Source organism: Phoca vitulina, unplaced genomic scaffold (genome assembly GCF_004348235.1).
Source record: "Phoca vitulina isolate PV1807 unplaced genomic scaffold, GSC_HSeal_1.0 scaffold13, whole genome shotgun sequence".
In the NCBI taxonomy this organism is placed as follows: domain Eukaryota; kingdom Metazoa; phylum Chordata; class Mammalia; order Carnivora; family Phocidae; genus Phoca; species Phoca vitulina.
In genome coordinates, this window is record NW_022589716.1 from 34,712,576 (window position 1) to 34,736,255 (window position 23,680).

At 38.9% G+C, this 23,680-nt stretch overlaps 2 pseudogenes across 1 annotated transcript in view; both read right to left on the reverse strand.

The window, feature by feature from the left end:
* Window positions 1–23,680, reverse strand: part of LOC116636742 — a 68,011-nt pseudogene that overhangs the window by 23,770 nt on the left and 20,561 nt on the right. The gene's annotated exons all lie outside the window — the stretch shown is intronic.
* On the reverse strand, window positions 18,134–19,351 carry LOC116636741 (annotated as a pseudogene).

A 23,680-nucleotide genomic window follows, 5' to 3' on the forward strand; every position in this document is an offset into this window, starting at 1 on the left:
GATAGCCTCCTGCCATGGATAACCATTATGACCATAACAGTACACACTGGCTGAATGTCGGCCCTGCCCACTTCCCTGGGCGCATGATGAATCCAAGAATGGATCCATGACAAAGTAGGGCCAACTGGATCCTTTTCTAACAATGACAAATGGACCTTGGGAAAAAGACACAAAGCTCTTTACATTGTTATAGCTAAAACATAAAGCCTGAGATAAGACAACAAAATGAAAACAGTAAGAGACAGGCATAAATGAGAGATGAGCAGAAAGAAACCCTGGTGAGGGGCGCCTGGGTGGCTCAGTCATTGGGCGTCTGCCTTCGGCTCGGGTCATGATCCCGGGGTCCTGGGATCGAGCCCCGCATCGGGTTCCCTGCTCAGCGGGAAGCCTGCTTCTCCCTCTCCCACTCCCCCTGCTTGTGTTCCTGCTCTCACTATCTCTCACTATCTCTCTCTGTCAAACAAATAAATAAAAAAAAAGAAAAGAAAAGAAACCCTGGTGAAATTGTGTCCTGATTCTCAAGTCCCTGGGTCCTGCAGTTTTCTTTAATTCTGTGGTCTGCACCATCATCCTTTCCAGTTATCTGAGCCAATCAAGTCTATTTTTTCTTAAGTTTGTTCAAATTGGATTTGTCACATACAATCAAGGTTTCTGACTAAAACCCTTCTGCTCACTGTGGCAAACCTCAGCTTGCACAAGACATGACCATGTACCAAACTAATTACAGTAGAAAGACAAGGAACCATTAGAAGGAGAAAGGAAGGAAAGGTCCTGAGTCTGGATATTTGCTCTTGGGTGAAAAAATCTCCACCTATAGCACATTTGGCCACTGGTGATAGTTTGATAGTTAACTGTAGGTAAGTGTCTGCTGATAATTGTGCCCAAGAGGTTCCAGGGTGCCCCTCTGTGTAATAGCAACTCTGTACCATGCTAACCCCCACCCCACATCTCCAGTTTTCAGTCTGCTTCAGGTTAAAACGCATCTTCTCCTGTGTGCAAATACCACTGGCCCCAGACTGTTTCAAGCAAGCAAATTTCATGTGACAAACTATTACTTTCTTAGCATTCCCCAGAATGGAGGCTCAGGGATTTATATACAGTAAATACCCAAGGGATGTTTCAATAATAAAAGAGTGGCCATGTACCACATTACAAAGCTCTTCAGTCTCCCAGGTACCTCAGTCTACATGTATAGGCCCAGCTGACATGCATGCAAGCAAACAACACTAAATAGTCCAAATCGCTGGGGACCAGAGCTCAACTGACCAAAACTGATGGGCCTGTCAGATCCAAATCTAGGTGACCTTGACTGTGAGCAGTGAGTAGGGAAAGGTCAGCTGAGGTTAAAAAAGCCTCAGTAAGTTCTAAGAAAAATCCCTGAAGTGCAAATATTCAAAAATGCAGAGCTCAGGAAAAGCCTGTACAGTAAACACCTTCAGTTAATCCCACCTATAAAGGTTCATTACAATGGTCAGATGACCTTGGTTAGAGATCACTAGGTTTACAAGTGTTTGTGCTTATTGTAATGCTATGCATCAAGGGCAGCCAATAAGACAGGAACATACAGGAAAGATGACTCATCAGAAAGCAGGAGAGTGGGAGCAAACACAGAATAGGAGGTTGGACATTACATCCACTATCTCCCAAGTCATACAGATGTCTTATCAACCTTTAGCAATGGTCCCTTGGCTTGGGAAATTTTTGACCCACTCCAAATACACAAAGTCCATTAATTCTCCATTTATAAGCAATAGTGGTAAGCATTCAATAAATGTTAGCTACGTGTGAGGCACTGTGCTAAGCACTTTGTAAGCACCAAGTGAACGCTTGGAAAAAGCTTGGCATCACATTTAGACACTTAACAAGGGCTTAATAAATGTTGGTTACTATAATCATAATCATTTTTTTATCATCATCATTTTTAATCTTCACATAATTCCATGAGTTTGGTACTTATTTGTTATGGTTATTTTATATGGAAGCTTAGAGACATTGAGTGAGCTGTACAAACTTATTCTATTAACAGAGGAGCCAGGATTCTAAACCAGAAAACCTGGCTCAAGAGCTCTTAAACTTTCTACTCTACTCCCATCCTCCAGCTCAAAAAGGGGTTTTCAAAATCCAAGCAGCAGCCCCTGCCAATAATGTTTATATGACACAGTTGTGTAAGCATGATCTACTCACTTCTTTCTATCCCCCATTCCAGTGGTTCCAAACATTTCTATGCATCAAAATCACCCAGAGAGCTTGTTAAAACACAGGTTTCTGGGTCCCACTCCCAGAGTTCCTAAATCAGGGCCTGTGTGGGGTAGGGCCTGAGAATATGCATTTCTAGCAAGTCCCCTGGTGATGCTGCTGCTGGCCTAGGCACCATACTTTAGCAACCACTGCCCTACACTTGCCCTCAACTCTTGTCTCTAACAATCACTGAAATGACGAAATTCCCCAAGAAATACTCCAGAGCTTCATTAGGTGTAAAGATAAGATCACAACACATCTGTCTCCCTTCTTCTCCCACACTCTGATATCCTTGACTATTCAATTCATTCATTCCACACGTAATTACCAAGCTCCTATATGCCAGCCACAGGCACTAGAATACCACTACGAACACTGTAGAACTGACTGCCAACCTAGAGAAGCACACAGCAGATATTAACTAAATGAACACATAAAATACACTAAATTTCAAATTGGACAAGTGCTATGAAGAACAACAACCATAGGGGCACCTGGGTGGCTCAGCTGGTAAGCGTCTGACTCTTGGTTTCGGCTCAGGTTGTGATCTCATGGGTGGTGAGATCGAGCCCCTGGTCGGGCTCTGTGCTCAACGGAGAGTCTGCTTAAGGTTTCCCTCCCTCTGCCCCTCCTCCCACGCTCTCTCTCGCTCTCTCACTCTCTAAAATAAATAAATAAGTCTTAAAAAAAAAAAAAAGGCAAAGAAAAACAACTGCATTCTAAAAGAGAAAGCCATGAGGGAGACTACAATAGAGCTTTCTGGCTTTTGTCCATGTAGTATGCATTCCTCCCTGTGTCTCCCTTCCATGCTCCTCACCCCTCTCCACCCCATGCATGCACATATATGTTCTCCACACTACATTGGGAAAATATCTCAAAAAAAGGCTCCATGCTCTCCCCTAACCCAGGCCTAGCAAAGCCCTGGAAAGAGGAATATAAAGTGGTCTTTAGACATACCTCCTTCTCCCCCTCCAACCACATGGTAGGATAAGCCTCTAGACAGAGAAAATGAGTTCAACAGTGTCACCAAGCTGAGAGATGGGAAAGACAGAGGAGAGCTAGAACCTAGGAGGTATTGTTTTTGAGTCCCCAGATCCAGTCATGCCTGAAGCTAGCTCCATCCCTGGGCTCCCTGTGTCAAAGACCAACGAACGCCCTTTTCTGCTGGATTTTTATCATCTTATGAGACATAACTATTACAAATATAGAAACCTTAATTGTATTTGAGAGCGATGCTTGTTTGAAGAAGTAACATTTGAGTTGAGACCTAAAGAATGAGCAAGAGAAGTAGCCATGGGAAGAGTTGAAGGTTAAGGTTCCAGGCAGAGATGACAAATATGCAAAGGCCCTGCGATGGGAAAGAGATTTCTGAAGGAACTAAAAGTGGGAGTGGCATGGGGCGTGGGTGCAGTGGGAGAGGAGGTAGGAGAGGTATGTGAGATCAGATGCTCCAGGCTGCGCAGAGGACCCTGTAACTCATTTTTAAAATATTATCCATGACTACAAATTTATGTTTAATAGCATGATTTACACTAAAATTACTTCAACCAATAGATTTTCCTAGACACCTGCTCTAACTCAAAACATAACTATGCCCACACCAAGCCACTCTACCATGCCTCCCTGACCCTCTCAATATGCATATTTCCTACTGCACTCAGCTGAGTCCAAATATCCCTCATCCTATACTAGAACAAAGCACACATCCTTTGGTAGCAGATGGCAGGAGACAGAACACTCAGGGTAACACTGCTGTTCCAATAACTTAGTTCATAGAAAGTGGCCCCCATGGGCCCAATTAGAGCCAATACCCAACTTTAACTAATAGCAGTAGCCATGTTCTCTGGTCTGCCCTCACCTTTATGCAGCTCTGCTTCACTGCTTCTCTAGATCAGATGTAAGGGGAATTTAAGGATGGTGGAAAATGTGGTTACAGAGAAATTAAAACACCTGCTCCCTCTAAGTAAAGAACATTCAGTATTCTTTCCTCCAGCTTTCTAAGGTTCAAAATCCTAAAAAAAAAAAAAAAAAAAAAAAAACTGTAAATTCTTAGACCCCTGACATATCAATTCTTTTATTTTTTTTCAATTCTTTTAAATGGACCACTTTAGTTAATAACAGAAGTACCTGTGGCACCAGCACTAGATACTGCTTACAGCCATTACCAGATGTCAGGCTCTGAGAAGCCTCTACATGCTTTGTCTCATAACTCCATGAGGTGAATGTTATAATTTTTCCCAAGTTACAAAAGAGAAATTGAGGCCCCCCAAAAGGGGAATTATTATGACTAAGGATACCCAGTAAGTAAAGATAGGAAATAAGAATCAAACCTGGATGCAAAGACTATGCTCATAATCACTATGTTATGTAAACTTCACCATCAAGAAAGAGTGCTGACTGGTTTACAAAGCAATCAAGATCAAGACAACACCTGGTTCTAGGAACATAAACTCTAAATAAATAAAACCAGTAAAGGATATACAGAGAGATAAGTAAACCACTAGACAAATAAACACACTGTGCAGTGTTGGCATCAGACTTCATAGGTTTAAGAGCTCAATCCCACAAGACTACCCTCACTTCAGATGCCAGTTCCAAGTATTTGGTGCCCATGGTACCCACACTTCTGTCTGACCTGGTACAAAGTTGAGGGTTCCCACGACATCCCATTTTGGGTTTGATAATTTGCTAGAATAGCTCAAAGAACTCAGGGAAAGACTCTACTTATATTTACTGGTTTTTTATAAAGGATACAGCCCAGGAACAGCCAGATGAAAGAGATGCATAGGGCAAGGTGGGGAGGAGATTCAGATTTTCCATCCCCTTCTGAGTATGCCATCCTCCCAGCTCCTCAATGTGTTCACCGCCCCCAGAAGCTCTCCAAACTCTGTCATTTAGGACTTTTTATGGAAGTTTCACTATGTAGACATGATTGATTAAATCATTTGCTATTGGTGATTAATACCAATGAATGCTGGACTGAAAGTTCCAATCCTCTAATCATGCCTTAGTCCTTCTAGTGACCAGTACTCATCCTGAAACTATCTGGGGGTCCTCAGCCACCAGTCATCTCATTAGAATACAAAAGATACTCTGATCACTCTAAGGATTACAGGGTTTTAAGAGCTATGTGCCAGGAACCCGGGACAAAGGCCAAATATATACTTCTTATTGTATCCACATTTGGGTACCCAAAACTTAACTTACTAAAACATTTGAATTACAGAATTTAATAACCCTATGTCCACAAAAAATTTCTAGCAAGGAAAGGAATAAAAAGATCTTGTCATTTCTAGAGGATTCAAGCCAGCTAGCAGATATTTCCAAATAATGTATTGTGCAAGAGAACAAGAGAAAGCAAAACCTTCTACCTTGGAACCAGCTAGAGAGCTGGTCTGTTAATAGCTGACCACCACCCAGTTCTGAGAGGCAAGAATGAATTTATTACAAGAAATCGAGGAAGAGGAGTGTGGTGTAACCAACCATATAATCTTAGCTAAATTACATAACCTTTATGAACTTCAGTTTCCTCACTAATGAAATGAGATAATTATAAATAGATGATTTTTCAGGCCCCCTTTTGCTTTCAAATGCAATCACCCATTGCCCGGGGAAAATAATACAGAGAATTTTTCTCAAATAACACAACCCTTCAAGTAGAAAGCATGCTGTTTTATTTCAACCACTCACCCTGTCCCTTGCTGTTACCCTTTATCAGAGGAGTAGGTCAACAGTGCATTATATTATCCTGGTAAGGGAGAATCCTGACAATGGGAGGTAAATATGTATGCCACATGGGAATCTGGGATTAAAAACCATGCTACTTTTACACCATGGTCATCAATATTATATTGACTCTCAGAGTGATCTCATTATACAGGAATTCATCCCATGTTTTATTAAGCCTAGGGAAAATATGTGTTTCTTAATCTGTCAAGTGGCAAAGACTACAGGTGAAAATTAAATGGGAATGATCAGAACAAGTAACTACAACTAGTGAGTGTCCAAGGCAAATTACTCCCAGTCCCTCATTGATACGTAAAAGGAGTTCATTTTAGGCCACTAGACTTGGACACAGGCATCAGAGGGCTTGATCATAAGCAACACAATTGAGGTTGACTAACAAACAAAAGCAAATATATTGGATGGAATGTCATAGAACCAACAGAGCCTGGGGAGGCAGGTTTAGCACCATGCAGCAACCAAGCAAACCCTAGAAAGCCAAGAAGCAAGAACCACAGCAAGCACACTGTTGCAGGGGGAAGAGGAAGCTACTGCAGCTGCTCCCCAAGATAAATAATTTCCAACTGTATTTTGTGTCCTTAAATCACTTGCTCAGGAGAGAGAAAGAATCTGATTGCCAGGGAGAGGTCACATGTCAGCCCCCTGGACGCACAGATCAGAAGGCTCTGTCTTCTTCAGATTCCATGGAAGGAGACAGGCACCTGGAAATTTACTGTCCCAGCAACATTAAAGGAAATGATGGAGGTCAGTTCTCCCAAAGGAAATCAGGGCACTATACAAGAGGAAGAATTTATGCTTGCTTGCAGCCAAAAGAAAAAAAGGAAAAAGAAAGCTATAAACAACAACCTGTATGTGTATTTGTTTGTTGATCATTCAATAAAACTTTCAAGGTCATTGAAATTATAAAGACAATCCCAGGGCACAGAAGATCTCACCAGCCAAAAAGGTACAATCTCTAATACACTCTCACTACCTTAGATATCCCAAACTATTGTGCATTAAGAAAGAAAGGGATTCCAGTGTGGTTGCTACACCTGTATTCAAAACAAGAATGTTCAAGCATCTGATGGCTGGACCAATCCCCACAAGGTCAGTAGATTATTTTCCTTCCTTTCCTCCTTTATCTAAAGAAAGGTAAAAAATTCAGGAGATTGCACAGGTCTCACCAGGAGTCCATAACTCTCAAATTTAGTAATTTCATATGTGCAGCTGCAGTTAACAAAAGCCTATGGATTTACATAAGGCAAATATCTGTACCCTCTGCTAAGCTAGGCTTTCAATAGTGAATCCCAAACAAATGATCTGGACTTACAAAGACTCATCCTCAGATCCAGGTACAAATGGGGTGTTTGGCAGCAGCATACCCTTTGTAGATCAATGAGTAAATACTACACTTTCTGTGGGAGCTTGGCCAGTGTTTATATTGAGATCTGCAGATGGTATCATGAGGGATGTCATTATGGCCGATCATGTCAACGTGAGTTGATACGCTTCAAAAACCATCTACATCAAATCTTCCTACTCTGCTGAACAAGGAGGTGTAAGATATGGCAATAAAACTCCTTGTAGGGTGTTTTTACCTACAGTGGGCAATTTTCTTATTTTTTATAACCCATTTTCATTTTTTAATTTAATTATCACAAGCTGTTTTTCCTATTCCATGAGGAAGTAGTCAATCTAGATCATTCCAGTCAGTGATTACTAAACTACAAAAAGTACCACTTTAATTTGGTAGTTGTTTCTTTATATCCACAAAAGGCTACCCTGCTCTACTAACAGAACACACTACCAATTTGAATTGTTTAAAATAAAGTATGCAATTCAATAAGGTCTTAAACTATCACACTGCAGTTTCAAAATGACTGAGTCATGAAAAATTGTTCGGGTACAGATGAGCAGAGATGAAATGCTGTTATAGAAGTTTCTCAAGGTAGTCCCTGAACCTGGGTGAGTTAGGTGAAAATATGAATTATAAACTGAAGTCAATATAAAATGAGCCCCCAGAAAGAAGGGTAAATGGGAAAAGCAGGGTATTGCTGCTCCCTTCCCCAAAATAAAAGCATCCGTGTTTTGGGCTCCTGGGTGGCTCAGTCGTTGGGCGTCTGCCTCGGCTCAGGTCATGATCCCAGGGTCCTGGGATCGAGTCCCACATCGGGCTCCTTCCTCGGGGGGAGGCCTGCTTCTCCCTCTCCCACTCCCACTGCTTGTGTTCCTGCTCTTGCTATCTCTGTCTCTGTCAAATAAATAAATAAAATCTTTAAAAAAAAAAAAGCATCAGTGTTTCCACTGATACACCAATAAATATTTCAGTATGCCCACAGGTGCCCCAACAATTACCAGATTCTCCCAGGGACTAACCAGATCACCGCTGCCTAATTAGTTATTAAGTCCTTATTATTCATCAGTGTCCCATATGTAATGGACTGATTACATCCTAGCCTTAAAAAATTACTGTCATTTTTCTAAGGTGTCTAAACTGGGAACTTGGATAACTTTCTACAAGAAACACAATGCTGTTTTATGGGTGTTCAATATATACATAGTACCTGAGAATAAAGATACCTGGCATCTGGTCCTGACTGTTTCTAGAACAAGTCACGTAGCCTCCGTGACTCTGTGTATTCTTACTTTTAAAAATCAACAAATTAGGGACAGGTAGTTCAAGACAGCAGCATAGGAGGATCCTGGACTCAGCTGCTCTCATGGACACAACAAATCTATAGCTACATATGAAACAATTCCCTCTGTAAAAAAAAAAAAAAAAAAAAAAACCTGGAAACTAGCTAAACAGATCCTCCACCACAAAGCCACATTAAGACAGGAAGGAGAAGCAGAGATACAGTTTACCAAACACCCCACCCCTGACACAACAACCCACAGCAGGAAGAATCAAGAGGGACCACAGAAATATAAAGTTTCTCTCCAAAGAGTGAGGGGTCTCTGGCTCACATCAGGCACCCCAACCATTGTAACCTGTACTGAAGAGATGAGCACCCAAAACATTTGGCTTGGAAAACCAACAGGCTTAAATCTAGGAGAAACATACACTTGTGGAGAAAGGATATTCCACTCTTACAGGGCTCAAGTGCAAACTTGTTCACTCCAGGACCCAGCACAAAAGCAGCTGACTTTAAGCATTTACACCATATGTGAAGGGGATTCATTTGTTAACCTTAAGGTGTCTGCCAAAGGGGCAGAAACCTGTTGGGACCTTCTCTGAGGAGAGAGGAGCAGACAAGTACTATTTTTGGCATTCTACCTCTATCTTGCTAGCGCTGGCAAGGTGGGCACCATCTTCACATTCTCCCTCTACCTTTCTGGCACTGACATAGGCGGGTATCATTTTCACTCTAGCCTGCTAGCACTGGGAAGTGAGTGCCCTGTACTGTACTGTACAGTGAGTACTCTGTACTATTCCTACAACTGCTGCCAGACCCAGCACATAAGTGCAACCCACACAGGGGACACCTATTGAGTGTTTGGCTCTAGTGGCCAGGGAGAATTTTATTTCTGGACCCAATGGGTCTGAAACAATGAGAGAGACAGTTCAAGAAACAACCAAGAGCTAGGGCAAAGTTAAAAGATAAGGTTCATCCCCTATACAAGGCCCTTCCTTCAAGACTGTAAGAGATAGCTGTTTAACCTAATACATAGAAACAAACACAGAGAGTCAAGCAAAATGAGGAAACAGAGGAACATGTCCCAAATGAAAAGAAAAGAGGATAAACCACCAGAAAAAAATACCTTAATGAAACAGAGACAAGTGATAAAGAGTTCAAAGTAATGTTCATAAAAATGTCAATGAAATAAGAAGAATAATGCAAGAACATAGTAAGAACATCAACAAAGAGATAGAAAATATAGGAAAGTACCAAACAGAAGCCACAGAGCTGAAGAATACAATAAATGAACTGAAAAACTAGGACAAGTGGAATAACATTCATGTTATAGGGATCCCAGAAGGAAAAGACAAAAAGGAGCAGAAAATGTATTTGAGAAATAATGGCTGAAATTGTCCCTAACCTGGGGAAGGAATCGACCTCAAGATCCGGGAAGCCCATGGGGCACCTGGGTGGCTCAGTTGTTAAGCGTTTGCCTTCAGCTCAGGTCATGATCCCAGGGCCCTGGGATCGAGCCCCGCATCGGGCTCCCTGCTCACAGGGAAGCCTGCTTCTCCCTCTCCCACTCCCCCTGCTTGTGTTCCCTTTCTTGCTGTGTCTCTCTCTGTCAAATAAATAAATAAAATCTTAAAAAAAAAAAAAAGATCCGGGAAGCCCAGATAATTCTAAACAACATGCACACAAAGAGACCCACACCAAGACACATTATAATTAAAATGTCAAAAGTAAAAGATAAACACAGAATCTTAAAAGCAGCAAGAGAAAACAACTTGTTACATACAAAGAAACCTCCATAAGGCTATGAGCAGATTTTTCAGCAGAAACTTTGCAGGCCAGAAGAGAGTAGCATGATATATTCAAAGTGCTGAAAGGAAAAATTTCCAAACAGGAATACTCTACCTACAGGCAGTTGGGTGGCTTAGTCAGTTAAGCTTCCAACTCTTGGTTTCAGCTCAGGTTATGATCTCACAGTTGTGGGACTCTGCCCTGAGTCAGGCTCTGTGCTCAGTGCAGAGTCTACTTCAGATTCTTTCTCTGAAATGACACTAAGTACATACTTATCAATAATTACTTTAAATGTAAGTGGGCTAAATTCTCCAATCAAAAGACACACATTGGCTGAATGAGGAAAAAGAAGATCTTCACAATCATCATCTACCTGCTGCCTAATAAGAAACTATAAACGTAAAAACACACACAGACTAAAAGTAAAGAGGTGTGAAAAAATGGATTCATGTAAGTGGAAACCAAAAGATAGCTGGGGTAACTATACTTACATCAGACAAAATTGACTTTAAAACAAAAACTATAATAAAAGACAAAACTGGGCATAACATAATAAAAATGGGTCAACCCAACAAAAAGATACAACATTTGTAAATACTTATGCACCCAAAAAAACTAAAGGGAGAAATTGGCAGCAATACAATAGTAGTCAAGGACTTTAATACCTCACTTACATCAATGGAGAGAACATCCAGACAGAAAATCAATAAGAAAACATTGGCCTTGAACATAAAATTAGATCAAATGAACTTAATAGATATATAGAGAACATTTCATGCAAAAGCAGCAGAATAGCCATTCTCTAGTACACATGGAACACTCTCCAGGGTAGATCATATGTTACACCACAAAACAAATCTTAATAAATTCAGGAAGATTGAAATCATATCAAGTATTCTTTTTGACTACAATAGTATGAAACTAGAAATCAATTTAAAAAAACTGGAAAAATTACAAATTTGTAGAAGTGAAACAACATGCTACAGAATGACAATGGGCCAATGAAGAAAACAAAGGAGAAATAAAAAATACCTTAAGATAAATGAAAATGGAAATACAACACATCAAAATCTATGGGATGCAGCAGCAGTTCTATATGGAAATATTTTAGTGATATGGACCTACCTCAACTAACAAGAAAAATCTTCAATAAACAAGCTATTTTACACCTAAAGAAACTAGAAAAAGAATAAACAAAGCCCAGAATTAGTAGAAGGAAGGATATAATAAGTATAAGAGCACCCACAAATAAATAAAACAGAGACTAAAAAGATAACAGAAAATATTAGTGAAACTAAGAGCTGGTTCTTTGAAAAGATAAATGAAATTTGACAACCCTTTAGCTAGACTGAACAAGAAAAAGAGAGAGGACCCTAATAAATAAAATCAGAAATGAAAGAGAATTAAAACTAAAACCAAAGAAATGCAAAGGATCGTAAGAGACTACTATGATCAATGATACAACAAATAAGACAACTCAGAAGAAATAGATAAATTATTAGAAACATACAATCCTTCAAGAATGAATTAGGAAGAAATAGAAGATCTAATCAGACCAATTACTAGTAAGGCAACTGAATCATTAATCAAAAACCTACTAACAAACAAAAGTCCAGAACCAGATGGCTTCAAAGGGGAATTCTACCAACCATTCAAAGAATATTTAATATCCATCCTTCTCAGGGCGCCTGGGTGGCTCAGTCATTAAGTGTCTGCCTTCAGCTCAGGTCATGATCCCAGGGTCCTGGGATCGAGCCCCACATTGGGCTCCCTGCTCAGCGGGAAGCCTGCTTCTCCCTCTCCCATTCCCCCTGCTTGTGTTCCCTCTCTCACTGTCTCTCTGTCTCTCTCTCTCTCTCTGTCAAATAAATAAATAAATAAATAATATCTATCCTTCTCAAAGTCCTTTAAAAAACAGAAGAGGAGGGAATGCTTCTGAATTCATTTTATGATGCCAGCATTACTCTAATACCAAAACCAGATAAGGACACAACAAAAAAAGAAAATTACAGGCCAATATCCCTGATGAACATGGATGCAAAAATCCTCAACAAATTACTAGCAAACTGAATTCAACAATACATTAAAAGTATCATACATCAAGATTAAGTGAGATATATTTCAGGGATGTAAGATGGTTCAACATCTGCAAATCTGTTAATGTGATACACCACACAAACGAAATGAAGGACAAAAATCATATGATCACCTCAACAGATACAGAAAACCAACTGACAAAGTTCAACATCTATTTACAATAAAAACTCTCAACAAGATATGTATAGACAGAATGTACCTCAACATAATAAATGCCATATATGACAACCTTACAGCTAACATCATATCAATGGTAAAAAGCTGAAAGCTTTTCCTTTAAGACAAGAAATAAGACAAGGATGCCCACTCTCACCACTTTAATTCAATACAGTATTGAAAATCCTATCCAGAGCCAAGGAAAAAGAAATAAAAGACATCCAAATTGGAAAGGAAGGAGTGAAACCATCACTATTTGTATTTATGATTTTGTATATAGATAGCCCTGAATACTCTAGAAAAAAAAAAAAACTGTTAGAACTAATAAACAAATTTGGCAAAGTTGCAGAGTATAAAATTAATATACAAAAATCTGTTGTGTTTTTATATACAAACTCTTAGAGAAATTAAGAAAGCAATCCCACTTAGAATTACATCCAAAAGAATAAAATACCTAGGAATAAAATTTAACCGAGGAGGTGAAACACATCTACGCTGAAAACTGTAAGACACTAATGAAAGAAATTGCAGGAGAAACAAATAAATGAAAAGATATTCCATGCTCATGAACTGGAAGAATAAAATGTCTGTATTATCCAAAGCAATGTACAGATTCGATGCAATCTCTATCAAAATTCCAATGGCATTTTTCACGCAAATATAATATACAATTCTAAAATTCATATAGAACCACAAAAGACTGAACAGCCAAAGCAATCTTGAGAAAGAAGAACAAAGCAGGAAGCATCATGCTCCCAGATTCAAATTATATTACAAAACCATAGTAATCAAAACAGGATGATATTGGCATAAAAACAAACATGTAGATCAACAGAACAGAGACCCCAGAAATAAATCCATGAACATATGGCCAACTAATTTATGAGAAAGGAGGCAAGAATATACAATGAAGAAAGGACCATCTTTTCAATAGAAGATGATGGGAAAGCTGGACAGCCACATGAAAAAGGATGAACTGGAATACTACCTATCACCATACACAAAAGTTAACTCCAAATAGATTAAAGACCTGAATGTAAGACCTGAAATCATAAAACTCCTAAGAAGAACTCCTTGACCTTATTCTTGGTGATATTTTTTTGGATCTGACTCCAAAGGAAATGGCCACAAAGACAAAAATAAACAAATGGGACTACATCAAACTAAAAAGCTACTGTACAATGAGGGAAAACATCAACAAAATAAAAAGGCATCCTGGTTAATGGGAGAAGATATTGGCAAATCACATATCCAATAAGGGGTTAATATCTAACTATATAAAGAACTTACACAACTTAATATCAAAAAACAAATAATCTGATTTTAAAATGGCCAGAAAATCTAAATAGACATTTTCCAAAGAAGACATACAGACAGCCAACCAACATATGAAAAGATGCTCAACATCACTAATCAGCAGGGAAATGAAAAATCATGATCAAAATCACAGTAAGATATCTCACAACTGTCAGAATAACTATTATTAAAAAAACAGGAAATAACAAGTGTTGGCAAGGATGTGGAGAAAAGAGAACCCTCGTGCACTATTGGTGGGAATGTAAATTGGTGCAGCCACTGTGGAAAACAGTATGAGCTTCCTCAAAAAATTAAAAATACTATCTTATGATTCAGCAATTATACTTCTGGGTATTTATCCCAAGAAAATGAAAATACTAATTTAAAAAGATACATGTATCCCTATGTTCACTGCAGCATTACTTACAATAGCCAAGATATGGAAACAATATATATATATCTCCACACATATACATATATACACACATACATAGACACACACATACATATACACAATGGAATACTACTCAATCATTAAAAAAGAATGAAATTTTGCCATTTGTGACAATATGGATAGACTTTGAGGGTATTATGCTAAATTAATCAGGCAGAGATAAACAAAGACTGTATGATTTCACTTACATGTAAAATCTAAAAAACAAAGCAAATGAACACACAAAACAAAACTCATAGAACCAGATAGGTGGTTGCAAAAGGGGAGGGGAGATGGGGCGATGGGCAAAGGAGACCAAGAGGTACAAAATTCCAGTTATAAATTAAGAAAGTCATGGGAATGTAACATACAGTATAATGGTTACAGTTAATAATATTGCATACTTGGAAGTTGCTAAGAAAGAAGATCTTGAAAATTCTCATCACCAGAAAAAAACAATTTTTTGTAACTTCTCTGAGAACAAATGGTAACTAGACTTGTTCAGATGACCACTTCACAATGTATACAAATATTGAATCATTATTTTCTATACCTGAAACTAATATAATGTTATCTGTTAAATTTATTTCAATTTAAAAAAAGGAAAAGAAAATATTTCAATCTTATTTCCACTAATCATTTTTCTCAAGAGAAAATATTTCAATCCTATTTGCACTACTCATTTTTCTCAACATTTTTTATGGATCTCTTCACTTCTTCCTGAAAACAGCCCAATTGCTAGGATGGCTCCAGGAATAAGGTAGGCACTAATAATAGTTATTGAATGAATGCAAAAAAAAAATCATGGATCAGACTAAAAATGAATAATTTTTATGATTAAATATTTCTATTTTTATGAATTAACATTCATGGAAAGGAACCAATTTATCAAAGATCAAAGGGAATATGAATTATTCCATGTTTTTCTCACTTCAAGTAGAAGCAGTGATTGGAAAGTTTACCTTCTGGTATTAAATGTTTTCTTTCATGTTCTTGCTTTTATTTTTTTCCTTTTACAGACTTCTTTTTAACACCAAAATCTATGTAGATGCTGGATAGAATCTTTCCATTTCTCATGTTCACCCACATATTCATTCAATAAACATGCATATAAATGCTTGTGTATATTTATATATGTACAGAACTCAGCCTGCTGGGATCAAATATGCAAACAAGAATTACTATACATCATGATAATATATCCTCATGGAAGAAGCAAAAACATTTCCCTGGGAGGACTTATGAATGATACCTATCCCAGATGTCAGCGATTAAGGAAGGATTCAAGGAGAAAAAGATATGTAAGCCAAGTCAAGACACAAAAGATGAGAATGAGTTACCAATTAAAGAGGAGTAGGAATAATAGTCCAGGCAAAAGAAATAAACTGTGTTACATTCCAGAAACACAAGAGAGCATGGCATAATCAAGGAAAATAAATTCTGGGACACCTGGGTCGCTCAGGTGGTTAAGTGTCTACCTTCGGCTAAGGTCATGATCTCAGGGTCCTGGGATTGAGCCCCGCGTCAGGCTCCCTGCTAGGCAGGGAGTCTGCTTCTCCCTCTCCCTTTGCCTCTCCCCACCGCTCAGGCTCTTTCTCTCTCAAATAAATAAATGAAATCTTTAAAAAAATAAATAAAATTTTAAAAAGAAATAAATTCTTCTAGCAAGAAGAGGCTAATGAGATCTGTAGGTACATGTCTTCAAGGGTATGTTTGTGTGTATGTGTATGTGTGTATATGGATAGATAGATGGACAGACGGATGGTATATAGATATAGATGATAAAGATTAGATATCTCCATATTGTGATCATTAATTTTACAAGTCAACTTGACTGGGCTAAGGAATGTCCAGTTGGCTGATGAAAATATTATTTCTGGGTGTGTCTCTGAGGGTGTTAATGAAAGAAATCAGCATTTGAATCATTAGACTGAGTAAGGCACATGGCCCTTACCAGTGCAGGGGGGCATAATTCAAATTGTTGAGGGCCTGAATAGAACAAAAACATGCAAACAGGACAAATTCATTCTTTCTCCTTGAGCTGAGACATTGATCTTCTCCTGTACTGATTCATCAGTGCTCCTGGTTCTTGGGCTTTTGGATTCAGAGACTTAGACTACCAGTCCTCTGATTCTCATGCCTTTACACATAGCCTGAATTATACCATTTCCTGGTTCTCCAGCTTACAGACAGCAGTTACTGGGACTTCTGGGCCTCCAAAACCGCATCAGCCAATTCCTATAATAAATCTCTTCCTATGAATCTCTCTGCCTCATTCTCATTGGTTTTGCTTCTTTGGAGAACCATGACTAATACACACATTTTTATATTAGAGATATAAGCAGGAAAGTAACACTGATTGAATTTGTATTTTAGAAAGATCATTCTGGTTGAGCACAATGAATAAATTTAAAGAGAGTAACACTGGAGGCAGAAAAATCAGACAGAAAGCTGCTACAGTAATCCACTTGAAAAACAAGTAACCTGGACCAGGACAATAGTGATAAAGACAGAAAAAAGTAAATGGAACAGTAAAAAAAAAAAAAAATGTAGCAGGGAGAATCAACAGGACTTGACCAGCCAGATGTGGGAAGATAAAGGAGATGGAGGAGTCAAGGATGACACCCAATTTTTTTGCCTGAGCAACTGTTTGAAAGTGTTACCATTCATTGAAATGTGGAAGATTAAGAAGTTCTGGAGAGAAAGGACAAGTGTACTTGTGATTTTCGTAAGTCTGAGGCACCTGTTCAAGGAGAGTAATAATAGACTACACTAGAGATGCAGATTTGGGAGTCATCAGCATACTGCAGGTAAGATCAGTGAGGGAAAATGTACTAAGAAAGAAGAAAATAGGGCCCCCAAAAAAGCTCTCAGGGATAATCAATCAGTAAATGGCTAAATTAACTATTATACAACTGTAGAAAATATGCAAGTCCTAAAACTATAATTAGAAAAAATGCTTAATAATATTCTGTTGGATACCTCATGTCCTCAAGTTTCTTATGAAAGTGGAAGGTTGGAACAAGAAGCAAGGGAGGCTATCTGCTGATTTTTTTTTTCCAGTTTACTATATAGCATTTTATTTTCCTCACACAATGACACATTGCTGGGAGCCTAATGTTTGTTCTCACATGACAGTAGAAAACCAAAATTTGTTGTCATCTCTTAAAGAATTGTGCATAAAAACTTTACATAAATTAGAAGGATGAATAAATTTATAGGTGTAAATGCAAACTGTTTTCCAACTCAAGGCAGTAACAACCCACAGTGTTCTGAAATGGGTCCTAAGGCTCAGACCTTCTTAAAGCTGTCAGATCAGCAAGACATAAAAATGTCAACTGGTTCAAAAATCTTGCCAGCCTCTAGAGAAATCCTAGAATAGGCAGCTCTTACACATTAATACCCTACACAGATCAAGAATCTTATGGAGGATGCTCATCAAACCAATGGATTTCTCGTCCATAAACATGTTTTTACCTTAGCCATGAAGTGACTGAGCCTCATGTACAAGGGGTTTAAATCAAAGGTATGTACAGGATATTAAACACATACGAAGGGAAAAGTTAGTTTGAATACAAGGTCAAAATCAGCAACAATTCTACCATCCAGTGCTGACACCAAATACAAGCTTCAAGGACAAATTTCTTTTCAAAGGCTTATTCCAGTTTATAAGGCCAGCATGAGGTATATACATTTGCCAGGGCAAATTTATACTTAGGAATTAACTCATGCAGCAAATGCTACATATCTGCTTGCAGGGCATTTAGAAATATCTGAGGTGGGCAATGGAGGGGCCCGACTCATCATACTCCTGTTTGCTGATCCACACCTGCTGAAAGGTAGACAGTGAGGCCAGGATGGAGCCCCTACAGGAGAAGCAATGACCTTGATCTTCATCATGCTGAGCTCCAGCATTGTGATCCCTTTCTGCATTCTATCCGAGATGGCTGGGTACATGGTAGTCCCACCAGATGGCACTCTGGTAGCGTAGAGGTCCTTTCAGATGTCAATATCATACTTCATGATGGACTTCAAGATGGTCTCCTGAATAACACAGTATTCCATACCCAGAAAGGAGAGCTGGGAGAGCGCCTCAGGGCAGGATTACCACTCCTTGCCCATGGTGATCACCTGACTGTCAGGCAGCTCACAGCTCTTCTCCAGGGAAGACGACAACACTGCAGTGGCCATCTCCTACTCTAAGTGCAGGGTGACCTAGCAGAGCTTCTCGGTGATGTCACACATGAGTTCCCACTCAACTGTGGTGGTGAAGCTATAATCACTCTCTGTATCTTCATGAGGTACTCCATCAGGTCCCAGCCAGCAAGGTCCAGACACAGGATGGCATGGGGCAGGGAGTACCCCATACAGATGGGCACAGTGTGGGTGACCCTGTCCCCAGAGTCCATGACAATACCAGTGGTGCAGCCAGAGGCATACAGGGACAGCACAACCTGGATGGCCAGATACATAGCAGGAATGTTGAAGGTCTTGAACATGATGAGTCATCTTCTCCTGGTTGGCCTTAGGGAGCAGGGGGGCCTCAGTCAGCAGCATAGAGGACTCCTTGGGGGCCATGCACAGTTCATTATAGAAGGTGTGGTACCAGATCTTCTCCATGTCCTCCTTGTTGTTGATGATGCTGGGCTTGATACAGTACTTGAGGATCAGGATGTCCTGCTTGCTCTGGGCCTTGGTGCCTACATAGGAGTCTTTTGGCCTATGCCCACCATGATGCCCTGGGGTCCAGGGGGCATCTGACAATGAATGGGAACATGGCCAGGAGAGGGGGGTCATCATCCCCAGCAAAGCCCACCTTGCACATACCAGAGCCATCATCAATGATGAGTACAGAAATCTCCTCTTCCAGTGTGACAGGTAGAGGTGGCAGCAGTGGGCATGAAAAATGAGTGGCAGGAAGACACCGAGCATGGGCCAACTGCTGTGAGTGAGACCCCTGATTGTTTTTAATGTGTGAGCATCTCAGATCTTTTCCAATTGATATTGCTAGAGATTAAGAGTGCCATTTCCCTCCCTTCTTTTAACTCAATGCCGCCCTGAATTACTGCATCCCTCCCCCACTACCACCATACCTATTAATCTTTGAGGTGGCTTCCATGACAATGGTGACATACTGAAAAGGAAAGCCAAACACACCACTATCCCAAGATGTATAATACATTAAAATTAAGATACCAAAATACAGTTTAAAAGCTACAAAGGAAACTACTAGTAAAACCATATAGCCAACAAAATTACTGGGGGGGGGGGGGGCGGGCGGTAATAAACATGAGCTGAATTCCTCATCTTTCTTAGCACAGCATCAACAGAAACTTCCAGAAGCTGAGAAATCAAGTGTTAGAGATGGAGATATAAGCATCTTACAACTACCAGAGTAACTAAAAAGAGAAATGAGAAATGGCCAAAGATGAATTTTTTCTAATGAATGGGCCTGTAGAAAGAAGGGACTGGGGGTGGAGAAGCTTTTGTTTATTATGTAGACTGTATCTTCTAGAGTAGTTTTAGGTTTGCAGCAAAGCTGAGTGAAAAGTAGGAGCAGTTCCATCTACACCCTGTTTCCACTTTACGCACATACAGCATCCGTGCACCAGAGTGATGCATCTGTAACAACAGATGAACCAACACTGACGGATCATTATCCCCTGAAGTCCATGGTTTACATGAGAGTTCACTCTTGGTGTTTTACATTCTATGGGTTTGAACAAATGTATAAAGACACATATCTACCATTATAATATCATACAGAATACTTTCTTCACTGCCCTAAAAATTTTCTATGCTCTGCCTATTCACCTGTCCTCCCACTTCTATCTCTGGCAACCACTGATCTTTTTACCATCGCCACAGTTTTACCTTTTCTAGAATGTCATGTTGCTGGAATCATCAAGTATATAACCTTTTCAGATTGGCTTTTTTCACTCAGTTAAGTGTTCAGGGTTCCTATGTTTCTTTTCATAGCCTGATAACTCATTTACTTTTAGTGTTGAATAACATTCCATTGTTTGTATATACCACAATTTGATTATCAGTCCACCTACTGAAGGTGAATTCACCTACTGTTTGCTTCCAAGTTTAAGCTATTATAAATAAAGCTATGATAAATATCCATGTGCAGAGTTTTGTGTACATCAGTTTTCAACTCCTTTGGGTAATACCAAGGAGCACAAGTCCTGGATCAGACAGTAAGAGTCTGTCTAGTTTTGTAAGAATATGACAAATTGTCTTCCAAAGTGGCTGTACCATTCTGTATTTCCAACAGCAAAGAATAAGAGTCCCTGATGCTCTACATCCTCACCAGGATTCAGTATTGTCAGTGTTTGGGATTTTTGCCATCCTAATAGTGGTATCTCACTGTTTTAATTTACAATTCCCTAATGACATATTATGTCACACATCTTTTCATCTGCTTATCTGTCAGCTATATATCTTCTTTGGTAAGGTGTCTATTCAGATTTTTTGCCCATTTTTCAGCCAGATTCTTCATTCTCTTATTGCTGAATTTTAAAAGTTCTTTGAATATTTTGAATTTAACACTCCTTTATCATAGATGTCCTTTGCAAATATTTCCTCCCAGTCTGTGGCTTGTCTTCTCATTCTCTTGACAGTATCTTTTAAAAGAAAAAAGTTTTTAATTTTAATGCGGTCCAAATTATCAGTTATTTCTTTAATGGACTGTACCTTTGGTGCTGCATTTAAAAAGTCATTGCCAAGCCTGAGGTCATCTAGATTTTCTCTTATGTCATCTCCCAGAAGTTTTATAGTTTTGCATTTATATGTAGGCCCATTTTGAGTTCATTTTTATGAAGGTAAAATAATGCTTTTAATTTTTATTTTGAACCCTTTGGTACTATTTTATTATTGTTCCCAATTTTATATTTTACTTTTAGAAAAATGTGGGGTTTTTTTTCATTATTACCCATGAAGCTGATGATTCAACTTCTAAGCAATTATCCTAAGAAGATAATCATAGGTTTAGAGAGAGATGTTCACCCAACACAATTTATGGTAGTGAGATATTAGAAACAATGTAGGTATTAAAAAATTGCAAGGATGGTTAGATAATTATACTCAAATAATAGAATGCTATAAAGCTATTTAAAATAGTATTTTTAAATAATTTTTACTTTCCTGAGAGGGATTATGCCAAATGCTATCATTAGAATATGAAATGTGGATTATTTATGTTTATTCTTTATACAGTTTTATATAATATGTATTAGTTTTATATCATAAAAGAATTAAGATGTTTATAAAAGCCCTCAAAGTAAGATTTACAGTGACAAATGACATATTTTTCAGAACAATGGACCAGAAGAAGGATAAATGTCCTTTCCCATTGTTATCATGCAATAGATTTAAGCATCCAAAACACACATAAAACTCCAAAGCAGAAATGAGTGGAAAGTAATTAGTAGAGTTTGGTTTATTAGGGAGAGAATTTCAATAATTAGAAGGGAGACTTGGGGGTTAGGAAGGATAAATGACAGAATTATAGTCAGGAACCAGAAAGGGTTCTTCAAGTTGTATAACATGATATCTCAACAGAGAGCAAAAGGTCTTCAACTTCTGAAACCTGTTATATAAACTACATCCAGCCTAAGCTGATACTGTCATTTATCCTTATGGTGGGGCAAGGAGCTACCAAATGAAATTCACTGATCCCTTGCTTCCAAATAATATGTCCACTTAGAGAGGAAAAAGCTTGGTATTAGTAGGCTAGGTCAGGGACTGAAGTCTAAGGCCCAAGTTTAAGTCCCAGCTCAACTGCGTATTTAGGGCATGATTTGGGTAAGTCGCATAACCAACAGGAGACAGTTATCTCATTTGTTAATGATACCAGCTCTGTCTCTATAGTAGAGCTGTCATGATGACCAAATGAGGTCATATAAAAGAGAGCTAAGAAGAACTAAACAAACAGAATGTATTTTATAATAAAATAATTCTCACCCTGTCAACAATCGTTTGCCCTCCAATAGCAATTCAGAAGATAAAAAATTAAATCCCTGGTTGAAAGGGCAATTGACAGACTGATGATCTGGCTGCTGCCCCACGTGCAGTGCAACTGAATCTGGATCCAAAAGGCAGATGACCTTCTCAGGCGGACAAAGAACATTCTTTGGCTGAAGCTTATGTGTAGCTGTGCTTCCAAGGTAGACCATCAAACAAGTTTTAAAAGGTACCACCAGTCACTCATATTATTTTACTTGATCTGTTCATTCATTTATTCACTGAGAGCAGATTATGTGCTAGGCACTGGAAACAAACAATAAGAACACAAATCAGACAAAGCCTTGCCTACTTGGAGCTCATAGCACTCATACTTGGAGCTCATATTGATGGAAAAACAAGTATTAGTCACAGAATCATACATGAATGTATCATGAAAACTCTGATGACAATAAAAAGAAAGGATTAGAGGGGCTGATGTGGATTGAGGAGTTCAGAAACATCATTCCTGAGCTGAGATGCGAGATGACTCGGTGGGGAGAGAAGAGTCAAAGGATCAAGTAGAGGGTCAGCATTAATAAAGCTCCTGTGGCCCAAGACAGTGACATTCAAGAAACTGAAAAGAGGACAGTATGTCCAGAACACAGAGAATGAAAATGAATGAGGTGTAAGATGAGTGTAAACAGGTAGGTATGTTAGGGATTTCTGCCTTTATTCTGAGAGCAATGAGAGCCAATGAAAGCTACTGAGCAGAAAAGTGACAAAATCCATTTTGTATTTTGAAACACTGTTCTGACCATAATGTATCAGGATGCCAGGTCACTGTGTATGAGATTTACATACAGGTGTTTTACACACAGAGTTACACTCAGGGTCCTACAGTTGAAAATTTTCTATTGAAGTTCTCATTTCAAAAGACCTCTGTATTTCTTTGACAATATTAATGACCACACACAAGAGATTCTTGATGATTCCTAACTGGATCAATACTACCTAGGAAGAATTAATAAAATGTAATGACTTTTTAGCTTTATGTTTCTCATCCTTTTCCAACACAGTATACCAACAGATTTTGGTTAACAAAAAGAAACAGACTTAAAAAGGTAAGGGCCAAAGTCTGAAAAAACTGGAAAATTCTAGGAGGCACTGTGAGTTTAAGATTTTTATTTTATTTATTATTTTAGAGAGAGAGAGAGAGAGAGAACAAGCGGGGGGAAGGGCAGAGGGAGAGAATCTCCAGCAGATTCCGAAGCAGAGCACAGAGACCCATGCGGGGCCCGATCTCATGCCCCCAAGATCATGACCTGAGCCAAAGCCAAGAGGTGGATGCTCAACCTACTGA